The sequence below is a fragment of the Octopus sinensis genome, linkage group LG7 (genome assembly GCF_006345805.1).
Source record: "Octopus sinensis linkage group LG7, ASM634580v1, whole genome shotgun sequence".
Taxonomy (NCBI): domain Eukaryota; kingdom Metazoa; phylum Mollusca; class Cephalopoda; order Octopoda; family Octopodidae; genus Octopus; species Octopus sinensis.
Window position 1 is genome coordinate 81100895 of NC_043003.1, and position 16398 is coordinate 81117292.

Here is a 16398-nt window from a genome sequence, read left to right on the forward strand (position 1 = left end):
AGACTGAACCCCGAAACACATGGCTATGTAGCAAACATATTACCACAGAGTCACGTATAATAAATATGTATAAATCTTGCACACATTGTTTGTAAAATTAAAGAGTTACAAAAAGGAAATCGCGTATGTTTATATTGGGAAGAGGACATAACTGAGCCATTAGAGAAAACAGGATGACATACACCTTGGTGGCAAGAAGAATATGATTCCTGAAAAATGGTAACAGGGAAAAGAGCCATAACGAATAGAAGCTCTGCAACAACAACAACAGCAACACTAACAACAACAACAAATTAACAGCGATAGGAATAACACCAACACCAACAACGATAATGATGATGAAGATAATAATAATAATGATAATACTAACAATAACGATAGTTTCAAAATTAGACACCATGCACCATGACAATATTTGTGCGCTCTATACTTAAGAGATGAGGAATTATGTACCTTATTCACATTTGATGGATGCTTTGTGGGCATATGGCGTAGTCGTTAAGAGCGCGGGCTACAGACCCCAAGATTCTCAGTTCAATTCCAGGCAGTAATCTCAATAATAATAATAATAATAATAACACCACCATTGAAAAATACCTTAGGAATGAGAACCCAGGTTCGAAATTTCCCTATGAGATCTGATAAAGTTTGGGTGGTATATCAGCCGAAACGTTGAGTAACAACAAACAAGATGAGGACAAATATCCGTCAAATGTAAATAATGTAAAATAATGTATCATATTTGTGCGTGCATGGGGATTTTGTATATATATATATATATATATATATAACTTATATATATAATATAATATATATATATGTATAAATATAATATTATATATACATAACATATATATATATAGTTATATATATATATATATATATATAATTAATATATAATGATTCAAACGTCATTGAATATATTAAACCTTGGGCAGTGTAAAAAAATGTCATCAATCTATTACGATATGTGTACGTGTGTGTGTGTGTGTTTATATGCGCACGTGCGTGCGTGTGTGCGTTTATTCACATTTATAGTATTAACACTAAATTAAGATAGACTTTGGCTGCTAAAAATATGTACATTCTTCACTTAGGGCTTAGCTGAACGTTGCCTTCCACTGAATACCTAAAAGCCTAAAACAGAATCCTTCAATAAATGTAAATCTTCAGTCAGATGCGAAAAAAGCTTTTGCTCTAACTTCTTCTCCTTAGAAATTGCACCAGGCAGTCGTTCTTTCTTAACAGGTAACAAGCGATCGATATAACTGTACCTGATGGTCACTTGTCAGCTCCTTTAAACAGAAGAGAGATTTCTTGCTGATGTTTTTTCTGCAATAGAAATACACTAGGGAAATAAATTAAAAATTCGTGATGATGATGATGATGATGATGATGATGATGATGATGGTGGTGATGATGATGATGACAACGACGACGACGACGACGACGACGATGATGATGATGATGATGACGACGACGATAATGATGACGACGATGACGATGATGATGCGAATGCTGATGGACGATGACGATGAAGACGATGATGTTAACGACGACGACGACGACGACAATGATGATGACGATGACGATGATGATGCGAATGCTGATGGACGGTGACGATGAAGACGATGATGTTAACGACGACGACGACGACGACAATGATGATGACGATGACGATGATGATGATGATGCGAATGCTGAAGGACGGTGACGATGAAGACGATGATGTTAACGACGACGACGACGACGACAATGATGATGACGATGACGGTGATGATGCGAATGCTGATGGACGATGACGATGAAGACGATGATGTTAACGACGACGACGACGACAATGATGATGACGATGACGATGATGATGCGAATGTTGATGGACGGTGACGATGAAGACGATGATGTTAACGACGACGACGACGACGACAATGATGATGACGATGACGATGATGATGCGAATGCTGATGGAGGATGACGATGAAGACGATGATGATGATGCGAATGTTGATGAACGATGCCGATGAAGACGATGATGTTAACGACGTCGATGACGATAATGACAGCGATGATGAGGTCGACAAGGACGTGAATGACAATGATGATGATGATGATGATGATGATTATCCAGATGATCGTAAAAGCCATACTTTTACAGAAGGTTACAAGTTGCTAAAGGATGTGTGTCGACATCGAATCCTTATCAAACGATTGCGTGCTACGAACGATTGCAGTCCTAAGTGGGTTGAAAGGAGAGACATGAAACGGAAACAACAGCTGAAGATTTTGACGACATTATCAAATACACAACCACAAGCACACGCACGCATGCGCACGAATACACAGGCACACACTCTCACGCATATATACACAGTAACACACACACACTCATACACTTATAGACACCATCCAACGTTCATAACATCCCCATCTTCTACAAGTTGTACATCACTGTCTACTTTCTGTGTACATAATTACAGTATTCTTACTTCTTTAACGTGCAAGAAATAGCAGCAAATTCTCCTCCAATTTCCTGCTAGATTGTACAAGTTCTTTTCCTGTGTGAGTGTGTGTGTGAGCGTGTGTTTCCATGTGCATGTGTTTGTATGTGTGTGCAATGTGTCCACATTGCGTGTTGTTACCTTCATCAGCTTGAAACTTGGGGTTCACGGTGATTTCATCACCTTGAGGAACGTGTAGTCCAATGAATCGACCTTACAGTTTTTTTAAAAAAACCTGGCATTTATTCCATCGATTTCTCTTGCAGAATCACTAAGTTACGGAAGGAAAACAGAAAAGACCTGCGATGACAAACACACGTACACATGCTCTCCATTCGATTTCCTCTTACCTTATCCCCTCACAAATTTTGGATCAGCTCGAGCTATTAGTAGAAGACACCCAAGGTGCAACCCTGTGGGCTGAAGCCAAAACGAAATGATTGGGAAACAAACTTCTTTCCACACACCCACACACATGTATATATATATATATATATATATATATAATAATATATATATATATCTATAATATATATATATATATATATATATATATATATATATATATATAATACATATATATATATATGTATATATATATATGTATGTAAAGTGCATTATTAATAAAGACTCCAAAGACAGGTGTATACCTCGGGAATATGATCTATGAACAACGTAGGATTTAAATATTGATAGCATGCACGGACGAACTGAATGTGGGTTGCAGGTGATAAGTATAACCGTTAAATATTAAATCCATCCACCTTTTGGTTGACAACTTAACACCTAATAATGAATACGGATATTTAACTAATCTATATTAAAAACACTCGTAATGGCAGGTAGTGATACGTAAATTCAGCTTTTGGCATCATGCCATATGTTATAATCGCATAGCTAGGTATCTATGCTTGACGCGACTTTGGTACATACTTTGTTCCTTATTGCAAAGGGACATAACTTCAAACTACATGCCATTTTGTATTTTCATCATCTTTTTCTATATCTTTCACTATTTAGCCTCTGTAACCCTATGACTTCGAGTGTCATGAAGATATCACAATGTAGTTTGTATCAGTAATTTTGTTTAGTTATATTGTTCTTGTATTCTTTTCCTTGCTTCAGTCAGTTGACTGCGGCTGTACTGGAGCGCCGCATTCAAGAGTTTTTAGTTGGACAATTTGACCATAGGACTTATTTTTAAAGCCTAGTACATGTCCTATCGGTACCTGTTGCCGAACCGGTAAGTTAGATGTGGCGTAAACATACCAACATAGGTTGTCAAGTGATGATGGTTGGGCCAAGCACAGGCGCAAAGACGCACGCAATATATAAATATAAATATGAATATAAATAAATATATATACATATTATATATACATATATATATATATATATATATATAATCTTATATATATATATAATATATATATATTATATATATATATATATATATATATATATTAGATAGATAGATAGATAGATAGATAGATAGATAGATAGATAGATAGATAGATATACAACGGGTTTCTTTCAGTTTCCGTCTACCAAATCCATTCGTAAGACTTTGGTCGGCTCGAAGCTATAGCAGAAGACAACTGAACAAGTTGCCACGCAGTGGGACTGAACCCAGAACTAAGTGGATGGGAAGTAAGCTTCTTATCAGACAGCTACACCTGCAACTATTGTAAATTTTTGCTGGGTAAAATACACATTTTCCGGTGATTTACCCGAAACCTTTTATTAACTCAGGATAATAAAACTTAAGAATCTATCCCGAACTTTCCACTTTTTGACTTTATTTAATTCTTCCATCGTTTCGGAGTCGAAATAAGAAACATCATTTATCAACAAAGCTAATTCAAATCATCAAACTCTCCGCTTAAACTTCTAGTCTTATATCCTTTGTTTTTGTTGACCTTATTTTATCATTAGGGTAAATCCAATATTTATGTGTTTTGTAATTCACCTTTATTGTCCTAAGTGTTTTCTTCCTTCTGCTCAATAAAAGACATTCTCAACATCGCCGTCATTTCCCCATCCTCATCATTATTTATGGATATGTGTTTTGTATTGCAATTGCCAAAGACAAATACTGACTCCTATATAATTACCTCCCTTTACGCTCTTAGCTCAACGACGGTTAGGTTCTCTGCTGTATCCTTGCTTCTATAGCTGAAGTTTAATCGTCTTCAACGTTCCCAGCTACATCATCTCAGTTTTCAAGGTAGGGAACAGTCATTAAGGGAAAAACAAAAAAAGTGCAGGATTATCCCTGAGTTAGAAATTAATATTTTGTGTTGTAGTAATGTTAGTACTATGCAGAACAACAGAAAAAAATATTTCTATTTTCATATATATTTTAAATATTATTATCTCCCTTTATGTTCCGAGACCAATCCCATTGATACCGCCATTATATCTCATCCTTGTGAAATCAATAAAAATTAATGATTCTTGCATTGAAAACTCCATGTTAAAAATCTGATGTCTTGTAACTATCTTAGAAACCGTTACTATCAATATATATACTACAACCATTTTCCACAACTATCCCGATACACGCACACAAACTCACAGACATGCAACTATGCATATATGTGTATATATATGTTTATAAATATGTATTGCATATGATTGTGTTTGTGCTTGTGTGTGTGTGTGCATACATTAGCTATCATTTGTGTGTATGACCTCATGAATATCACCAGGCTTATGCTAATTGATCTAAGGGTGTATGTATTCGCTAGTTACCCGAGACACTCATTCGGTCAACTCAAATTCAAACACCGGAACATCGAAGACGTGACAGAAGGCAGGGATAGAAGGATGCCACAGAGCTTGAGATGTTGTTCGTTTCAATTGACTCGATTAATGCAATGAAAAAATCATATTTATATGTGTATATATGTGTAGTTGTGTACGTATGTATGTATGTGTATATATAACGTGACCGACCAGACCATCAGATGTTGTTACACATCGCTGGTCACAATGCGTTCGCATTGTTTTAGGTTTCGAATGACGCCACCCCGCTGGCTAAGCGAGCAGGCCAACAGAAGAAAGAGTGGGACAAAGAGTGGTGAGAGAGTACAGCAGGGATCACCACCCCCTGCCGGAGACTCGTGGAGCTTCTAGGTGTTTTCGCTCAATAAACACACACAACGCCCGGTCTGGGAATCGAAACCGCGATCCTGCGACCGCGAGTCCGCTGCCCTAACCACTAGGCCATTGCGCCTCCACATGTGTATATATATGTATTTATATATATATATATATATTATTTGTGAGTTTGTATGTTTGTATGTATGTATGTTTCTATGTAGGTATTTAGATAGGTAGGTACGAAGGTATGTTTAGGGTATGTGCATGAGTACATGGTATAGTGGTTAGGGAGTTCCACTCACGATCGAGAGATTACGACATCAGTTCTTGGTCTGGATGGTGCGTTGTGTTCTTAAGTATAACACTTTATCTTATGCTTCTCTGCGATCACTTTGATACTGATGTGTTGTACAACTTGCACCTGTTCAAGCAATTACAAATTGATAGAGGGAGTGGCCTAAATTACAGCACAAACATTTGATTACTATAAACAAATCATTCGAGCAAGTTATTCAAGAAATAATTGTAAATCCGTCTTTCTCGAACTACAGAAGGCGACCATCATGTATGTATGTATGTATGTATGTATGTATGTATGTATGTATGTATGTATGTATGTATGTGTATGTATGTATGTGTCTATGTATGTATGTAATGTATGTAAGTATGTATGTATGTATGTAAGTATGTATGTAGCGGTCGAATTTCGCCATTCGACGTGGAGAATTCAGTTATATGATCAACATGGGAAATTGTTCTTGAATGAAAATGTAGGAGGTTTAATATTCTATACCCACGGGTCCACATTACGTAATTTTCCGACAGAATCAACATGTAGAATGTGACAAAAAATATATAACAAAATTTTAGATATAGGTAATCCGACGGTGTCCTGCACGCAGAATCCCGCGGTGGCAGTGCGAACCATATAAAAATTTAAAGATACTGGAAATACATAAGCACAAGTACGTGTACACATGCACAAACGTGCACTCAAATACACTTACACACATACATTTACGGGCGCACACGCGCGCACATCCACCCGTACACATAAAACACATGTATATCCAAACATACATAGATTAGTAGAGACAAAAACAGTGGAATATATGTTTATGCATATACATACATACATATTATATATATACACACACGCTCATAATATATAATATATATATATATATATATATATATATATATATATAATATATGTATGTGTATCTATGCGTGTGTGTGTGTGTGTGTGTGTGTGTGTGTGTTGTGTGTGTGTGTGTGTGTTAGTGTTTGTTTTCTGTGTTTTAAAATAGAGATCATGAAAAATATATATAATGAGGTTTAGTTTTTACGCTTTATTCGTTTCTGGAATGTTGCCATCGCTTGCGTCACCTCTCGCAGATATGTATATACGTATGTATGTATGTATGTATGTATGTATGTATGTATGTATGTATGTATGTATGTATGTATGTATGTAGTATGTATGCGTTGTATGTATGTATGTATTATGTGTATGTATGTATGTATGTATGTATGTATGTGTGTACGTATGTATATATGGATGTGTATTTCTATATCTATATCTTATATATACATGTATCACACTCAATACATATAACAATATAATAATATATATATATATATATATATATATATATATATATATATATATAGATATATATATATATATATATATATATATATTATATATATAGAATATATATATATATATAATATATATATGATGTGTATCTATGCGTGTGTGTGTGTGTGTGTGTGTGTGTGTGTGTTGTGTGTGTGTGTGTGTGTTAGTGTTTGTTTTTCTGTGTTTTAAAATAGAGATCATGAAAAATATATATAATGAGGTTTAGTTTTTACGCTTTATTCGTTTCTGGAATGTTGCCATCGCTTGCGTCACCTCTCGCAGATATGTATATACGTATGTATGTATGTATGTATGTAATGTATGTATGTATTGTAGTATGTATGTATGTATGTATGTATGTATGCGTGTATGTATTTATGCATGTATGCATGTATGTATGTATGTATGTATGTTTGTATGTATGTTGTGTGTACGTATGTATATATGGATGTGTATTTCTATATCTATATCTATATATATACTGTATGCACACTCATACATATATACCAAAATATATGATACATATATCATATATATCTCATATATATATATATATATATATATATATATATATATATATAATATATATATATAATATATAATATATATATATATATATTACTCCTCTCTCTCTCTCTGCCCCTCTCTGTCTCTCATGTGTCTCTCTCTGTTAGGTAAATATATATAGATAGATATGCAGATATATATATAGTGCGTGTGTACGTGTATATATATATATATATATACACGTACACACAAACACACACACACACACATATATATATATATACATATATATATATATAAAACATTATTGGTGAGTTGAAGAAATGGAGCTGAACGCAGATTGAACAGAAATCGTTTTATTTCATTCTACACGTGTTTCGAAAGGCGAATATATATATACACACACGTACACACACACACACACACACACACACACATACACACTCAAACAACAGTGTCGAAAATGTGTAGTGTACGATATACATAAGAAGACGATAATTTTTTGAACGCAGAGTTGCCTTTAAAACAGTAAAATGGCTGGGCAAATAAGCCTTACAAGACTTTAAAATTTGTCAGGAACCAGCCGGCTTTGTAAGGGTAATTTACCCAATATTTCTGCTGTACTAACGGCAACTCTGCGCCCCAAAAAAATATCATTTCTTGTTTGTATGAAATATATATTAGATTTAAATATATATATATTTATATATATGTGTGTGTATATATATATATATATATTATAGATAAGAGAGAGAGAAAGAGAGACACAGACAGACAGACCAACAGACAGGCAGACAAACCCCCACACAAACAGGATGACAGACGCCTTCCCACATACGGTATAGCGTTTTAAATATCGACAAATTTTTTTTTATAAATAATGTTTGGGTGGAAATGATGCTTGAATTCATTTAGTTTTACATTGTTTGAATCTAAAAACTGTGCATTGACGTTCTGTGTATTGCCTATATCAACACCACCTAATGTGCTCAATGGTCGCAATGTTTAAAATTGTGATTTTCTTTTAAGCTAACATATATGGTATATATTATATATTTATATAGTAAATATAATACCAATATTCTTCTTGTATAATGATATTTATTGTTAAGCAAATATTGTGTCCGAATATTGTTAATAATGCATTGGGTATCATTTATCAAAGACTTGCCAGTTGGTGTGTATGGGAAGGCTATACATACTCACATATACATATATACCTACATACACACACACACTTGCACACACATACATATTTACATACATATATATGTGCATGCATAGATATATATTCACACGAATATAGTTTGTATTTATATACATATATGTATATAATATATATATATATGTATGATATATATATATATATATATATATATATATATATATATATATAATATATATTATATATATAATATATATATATATATATATATGTACACATACATATATTTATAAAAGCTTATATATATATATATATATATATTATATATCCATCCACATATGTATGGCTGCAGCTTCAAGGCTGGAACATATAAAAGAATAGAAGAATTAATACGTATTTATATGTATATATATGTATGTGTAAGTATTTTTGTGTTCGTGGGGTGTAATTTTATTATTGGAAATGCTGTTACTTTACCCAATTTCTTCACGAAACCATCCCCAATATCTGAATTCTCATTACATTCTACAACTGAAGTAATCTCCACGAAATAAATACACAAGTATAGATATGATTTATTTAAGTACTTAATTTTTAAAAAAGGTTTTCCATCTCACCGTAATATCTCGTATTGTACCCTATACGGCATACGTGTGTATCGCCAAGCACTCTTTGAAAACATTGTATTTATTAGGATGAAATCCTCGCTTTGTGAACCCTAGCTGCTAATATTTGCTGTCATTGTCTCATCACAGTTTATCTCTGATTTCACAGCTTAACGCTGATCCGTAGCTTATCTCTGTATTATTCCGTTATCTCTGTATGATTCCGTTTCCTCGACTATGCCTTTAAAAGTAAAAAACAGTGAAATATAATTTGAACGAAGTTGATCGCTTGTTGTAATAAGCCAAACAAATGCCTACAATGTTTAAATACTACTTTCTCTTCTAATAGAATCCAAGTATTTATTGACGCTTTGTGAATGCTATTGAAATATAGTGGTTGATTCTAAACCGGTAAGATTGGTGGTAGATTGCATAGAATGTCGGAAAGAACGCTTCGCAATATTTAAACCAGGTTTTAAGGTGACAAGATGACAGAACTGTTAGCACGACGGGAAAAATGCTTAGCGGCATTTCGTCCGTCTTAATGATTTGAGTTCAAAATCCTCGGTGGTTGACTTTGTCTTTCATCTTTTAAGAATCGATAAAATAAATACCAGCTGAATATTGGGGTTCGATGTAATCGACTTATACCCTCCTACGAAATTACTGGCAAATTTTGAAGTTTAATATTTAAGCCATTTTCACATCTTCAAATACTTTGTTCGAATTCTGCAAAGAACATAAAATAAAGTACCAGTCCAACAATAGAACAAATGTAACCAAAGTTGCTAGCATGATCAGTAAATTCACTTCGAGACAATTCCTTCCACGTTTCATCCACCTGAACGAACATTTGGGAAGTAACCTCAACTTTAGCTTCGGGTTGGCTGATGCCTTTCGAAGGAAATTCAATCGATAGAAGTTTGCCGAAAGGAACATTATAATTATTGGGTGATAGATTAAATCCATTATTCATTTTACTGCAAACACTTTGGATGACTTCATTGGAATTGAATTTACCACATTCAGACCAAGTCTCTAGACCAAGATTACTGTACCCTGTTCCTACTACTAGTCCAGGAGGCTCTAAAAAGTTTATAGTCACTACAGTTACTCTATGGATGTAACCATTAAAGCAATTAATAATATCATGAACGTTCCCTCAAATCTGTTTTGACCCTTGTAAGCTGTTTTTAGTGTTTCCTATTACGTATGATGATTGCAGATTATAATGTAAGCTTATGATAATGTATTATTGAGACTCTTTTGACATCCAACTGAAAATATCCTGCTTCTCGTCGTCATGTTAATGTCCAATGGAAGACAATGGATTGAGTTCATTTATATTCAATATTTTGTTCAATGTGTAGCATGTCTCTATATGTTTAGACTACTATCACCACCTCCAACACTAATATCACTACAACACAAAAGAAAGCCAAAACAAAAGAAAAAAGAAAGAGGATCTACAAAGTCGCTAGACCTACAGTGAAAAATTAACCATTTTCGTTAAAATACACCCTGCCGTATCAAAAATCTATAGTGGATAACGACGCGTTGGTTGTACATAAGGAAATGTGAAGAACGTCACGATTAGAATGCTTTCGGTTATGTGTTTACTTGAGATTAAGCAATAACAATAAATATAATGACAGTTGTATAAATTGAGCCAATTGGGAATTCTCTATATGCCCTACAAACCTGATAGAGATAGAAGTCAAATCTCATTGAAATCATACCCAACAACCTTGAAATGGGGCACATCAATAATGCATGTCGGGAGACAAACAAATCAGCCATGTTATGTCAAAATAAGTTATATGTATAGTTTCTTTCTATTATATTTCTGTCAAATATATATTTCTTTACTACCCACAAGGGGCTAAACACAGAGGGGACAAACAAGGACAGACAAAGGGATTTAGTCGATTACATCGACCCCAGTGCGTAACTGGTACTTAATTTATCGACCCCGAAAGGATGAAAGGCAAAGTCGACCTCGGCGGAATTTCAACTCAGAACGTAACGGCAGACGAAATACGGCTTCGCATTTCGCCCGGCACGCCAACGTTTCTGCGAGTTCGCCGCCTTTTTATATTTCTGTCAAATATAACTATGCAATTATATAAACGCGTTCATTTTCTTCTTCAGTAGGCTGTAGAAAAATGTGATTTAAAATACACACGTATAATAAAGATCCGCAATTTACAATGCATTTCGGTAAAACTGAAACATGGAAAATGTTCACCAAAATCTCTCTGTGAGGTGATAGGTAACGACAAACTTAAGTTCGCAACAAATATGGATGTAAAAATATAACCAGAAAATTAGAGATAAGTGCTTTAAATACATGTCGAATGTCTCAAGAATATATTTCCGAACAAAGAGAGGGCAAAATAAGGGTGGAGCAACTATATTTAATGCCGGGCGAAGAACACTCAAAGCTTGAACGTATTCAGATTGGATGAGTCAAATATGTTTTTACGCCAGGCAGGTCCATGTGCGCGGTGTGGAGACGAACAAAAGCATATCCACAAATCTACTGCTTTCGCAAGCAGACTTCAGAAGGAACCTGTTCAAAATGAAACAGTTTACATATATTCGAGACTGGCGTAGGCTAAAACACGACTTGGCGATCATCATTTTCGCAATGTTTAAGATATATTATAATTCTAAAGGCGGAGAGCCGGCAGAATTATTAGCATGTTAGACAAAATGCTTAGTGGCGTATCATCTGTCTTTACGTTCTGAGTTCAAATTCCACCGAAATCTACCTTACCATTGATGCTGTCAGGTTTGATATATACCAGTTGAGTACTTGAGTCGTTTTAATTCACTTTTACCCTACACTAAAACTGCCGTCTTTGTGCCAAATTTGAGACCACTATATATCATAACGCACGTCTTTGTTATCTTCAGTATTCTTGGAGATGTGGCAAGGAAAAGATGCTTGGTAGTTTGAAAAATATTTATAGTTATATAGCTCTATTTTCATGATTGTAATTTTAAATACTAGGATTGGAAACATATTGAATTTGAAAGACTACTCCAGAGAGATTTCTTTAAAAATATATATTTTTCAGCTTTGTTTACCATGTTGCACGTGTTTTGAATTAGGTTGGTGGAGTATAGCTAAACGAAAATATTGCAAATATATCTCCCCAACTGCGTCATGTTGATGAAATGAATAGATATGTGTCCAAATTTAAATTCCAGAAACATAATTACGTCTAAGGTAGAAGAAAAGACAGTATGTATTTTAAATGGATATGTATAGCGTGTTTGATTCTCAGTTCAAGCAGCTTAGCTAACACGCGTGAGGTGTGATAATGCTTGTGTCTGTGATTATATACATATACACATATACATGTAAAACATACATATATGTATATATAAACATATATATATATACATATACATAAATGTATATATACAATGCTTATATATACATATATATATATATATATATATATATATACATATATATATACATAAATATATATATATATATATAGGTAAAAACTGTAGTTCAAATTCTTGGAGAGAAAACTGTAGTTCAATATATATATATATAGACGCGTACATATATATTATACACATACCCACGCACAAACACACGCACATATGTATAGAGGGATAGATAAATATATTGATATATTAATACATACATTCATACATACATGCATACATACATACATACATGCATACATACATACATACATACATACATACATACATACATACATACATACATACATACATACATACATACATACATACATACATACATACATACATACGCGCACATATATTTACATATGTCTGTTTATAAACAGACGCACGTGTTTGAATATTTTTTAATGCTATTTAAAATGTAGCTACTAATATCTAGCATGAATTTCGAAATAACAGCTCGGCTTTCAAGAAGGAAATGTCTTTGACCATTATTGTTATGCGACAAGAGAACAATTTTCCCATTTGCTTTCGAAAATACTCACTTATATATATTTATATATTGAATTTATATAGAATATTTCGTCGTAACATTTGTAAATTAAAGGGTGAAACGCATATGTAGAAAATGAAAGGAAATTTTCATATGATGTGTATGGCAGAGAAAAGGGAAAATGCAAGCAAACGACGATATTAAAAGGCACACATATCTGCTTACGTGAAGTATCGAAAGTGATTGTATATCTTGGCAATATACATGTATAACAAGGCGGCGAGCTGGCAGAAACCTCAGTACGCCGGGCGAAATGCTTAGCAGTATTTCATCTGTCTCTACGTTCTGAGTTCAAATTCCACCGCGGTTGACTTTGACCTTCATCCTTTCGGGGTCGATAAAGTAAGTACCAGTTGCGTACTGGACTCGATTAGATCGACTGGCGCCCTCCCCTAAAATTTCGGGTCTTGTGTCTAGAGTAAAAAGAATATATATATATATATACAGTGAGACGATACCAAGTCTGAAATAAATATTGCTTTTCTTTTGTCTAAATCACGTATATATAAAATTGTTGATAATAATTTTTTTTTGTATGAATAAACGTGGGTATTTGTGTACAATTATCTTTGTTTGAGTTTATTTGTGATGTGACAAAAGTCATGCATCTGTTAAGAGATTTTTCTTTTTTGATAGTACACAGAAAAAAAAAACACTTCAATATATCCATATAACAAATAATGGTAGGAATATGAATATTTTGAGGACAGACATATAACGACAGACAAACATTCAAGGATCACTCAATGTATCTAAGTAGGGCATAATAAATAAATTTACAAAGAGTTAACACAGGTATCGAAGTGTCAGCTATGTTGGTCACCATTGCATGTGTATGTATGTATGTATGTATGTATGTATGTATGTATGTATGTATGTATGTATGTATGTATGTATGTATGTATGTATGTGTGTATGTATGTATGTATGTATCTATCTATCTATCTATCTATCTATCTATCTATCTATCTATCTATCTCTCTATCTATCTATCTCTCTATCTATCTATCTCTCTATCTCTCTATCTATCTATCTATCTATCTATCTATCTATCTATCTATCTATCTATTATATATATTATATATATATATATATATATATATATATATATATATATGTATATATATATGTATGTATGTATGTTACTATGTATATTATGCACATAGTACATAGAGATAGATACACATGCAGAAATATATACGCGTGTGCATGTGTATATATATATACGTTTGTGTGTGTATGGATGTATATTATATATATATATATATATATATGGATCGAAACAGTTTACTGCAAATTCGTTGGTGATCCAAGTGATTCAAGTGTTTATATTTAATTACTATCACCACCACTAACACTACTACAACCAAAAAGTCGCTCGAACTACAGAGAAAAATTAGCCATTTTCGCTAAAACTCTCGGAGTCCCAGCAACTTTGAATATTCTTTGAATCCATACATGTAATTCCCCAAAAATGTGTTGGGTGCAGTTTGTCCACACACCCGTATATATATATATATATATATATATATATATATATATACGCAGACAAACGCACAAAACACACACACACACACACACACACACACACACACACACACACACACACACATATATATATATATATATATTTACATGAAGGTGTTGCTAAGGAATATACAAGTTGAACTCTTACAGTATATGTACCTAAATTTATGAATACATGCGTCTCGGTAGGGTTGCATGCATGCATGTATTTGAATACACATACACATTCACACATACGCACGCACACACGCACACACACACAGAAATATTTATATAGATATACATATATACATACGAACATGTATATATTTACCTATTAAAGTCTAAAATTGAGATAGACATAGATATATACATACACAGACTCAGACATAGAGAAACACGTGAATAAATAGACAGACAGATAAATTGATTCATACATAAATACATTTAGATTTTAGATGTATCCATATACATAGATACATACTTTATAAATTCATCTACACACATATATATATATACATATATTTATATGTATATATGTATATATTTTTATGTTTGCATGTATAAATATATATATATATATCGAAATAAATTTAACCAAATATATTTTGCTTTTTTGAGATTCTACAAAAAGTATTATTATAAGTGTACATAGGTGTGAGTTATGAGTAAAGAAATATATTAAATCAGAATTGTTGAACATAAGTAAATATGTATAAAGTAAAATTGAACACCTGCTTTTATAGGTAATGACACAAAAATTATTTACATAAAAGTACCATGTATAGTATCAAAATACCTGCACACAAGGATATATATATATATTTTTTTACTGACAGACATTCACACACTCACGTATATGTGTTTCCGTTAGTGTGCGTGCAAGAATGTATGTGAATATTTATGTAGGAAGATAGGAATGTATCTATAAATATCTGCCTCATACATATACAATTAGTGAATATCAGTTTTGTTATATTATAATACAGCACAAATGAATAGGAATTATATTAGCAATATATAATATTTATAAGTCTTAACCCTATATACAGATACGCACACACACTCAACACTAAAAACACACATGCACACAAAGACAGACAGAAAGACACACACAACTCATACTCATATGTGTATATAAATATTTATACACATACACAAACACACAGATATATATTTACACACATACATAAGGATGAATGGAGTCATTTTACTACTTCAGGTTATAGTTGCTATATATGAATAGATAGAGGAGCAAGTGTGTTTCCATGTAATATATATATATTAATATATATATATATTATATATATATAATATATTTATACATCTATATATATGTAGGTGTGATCATGTGTGTGTAG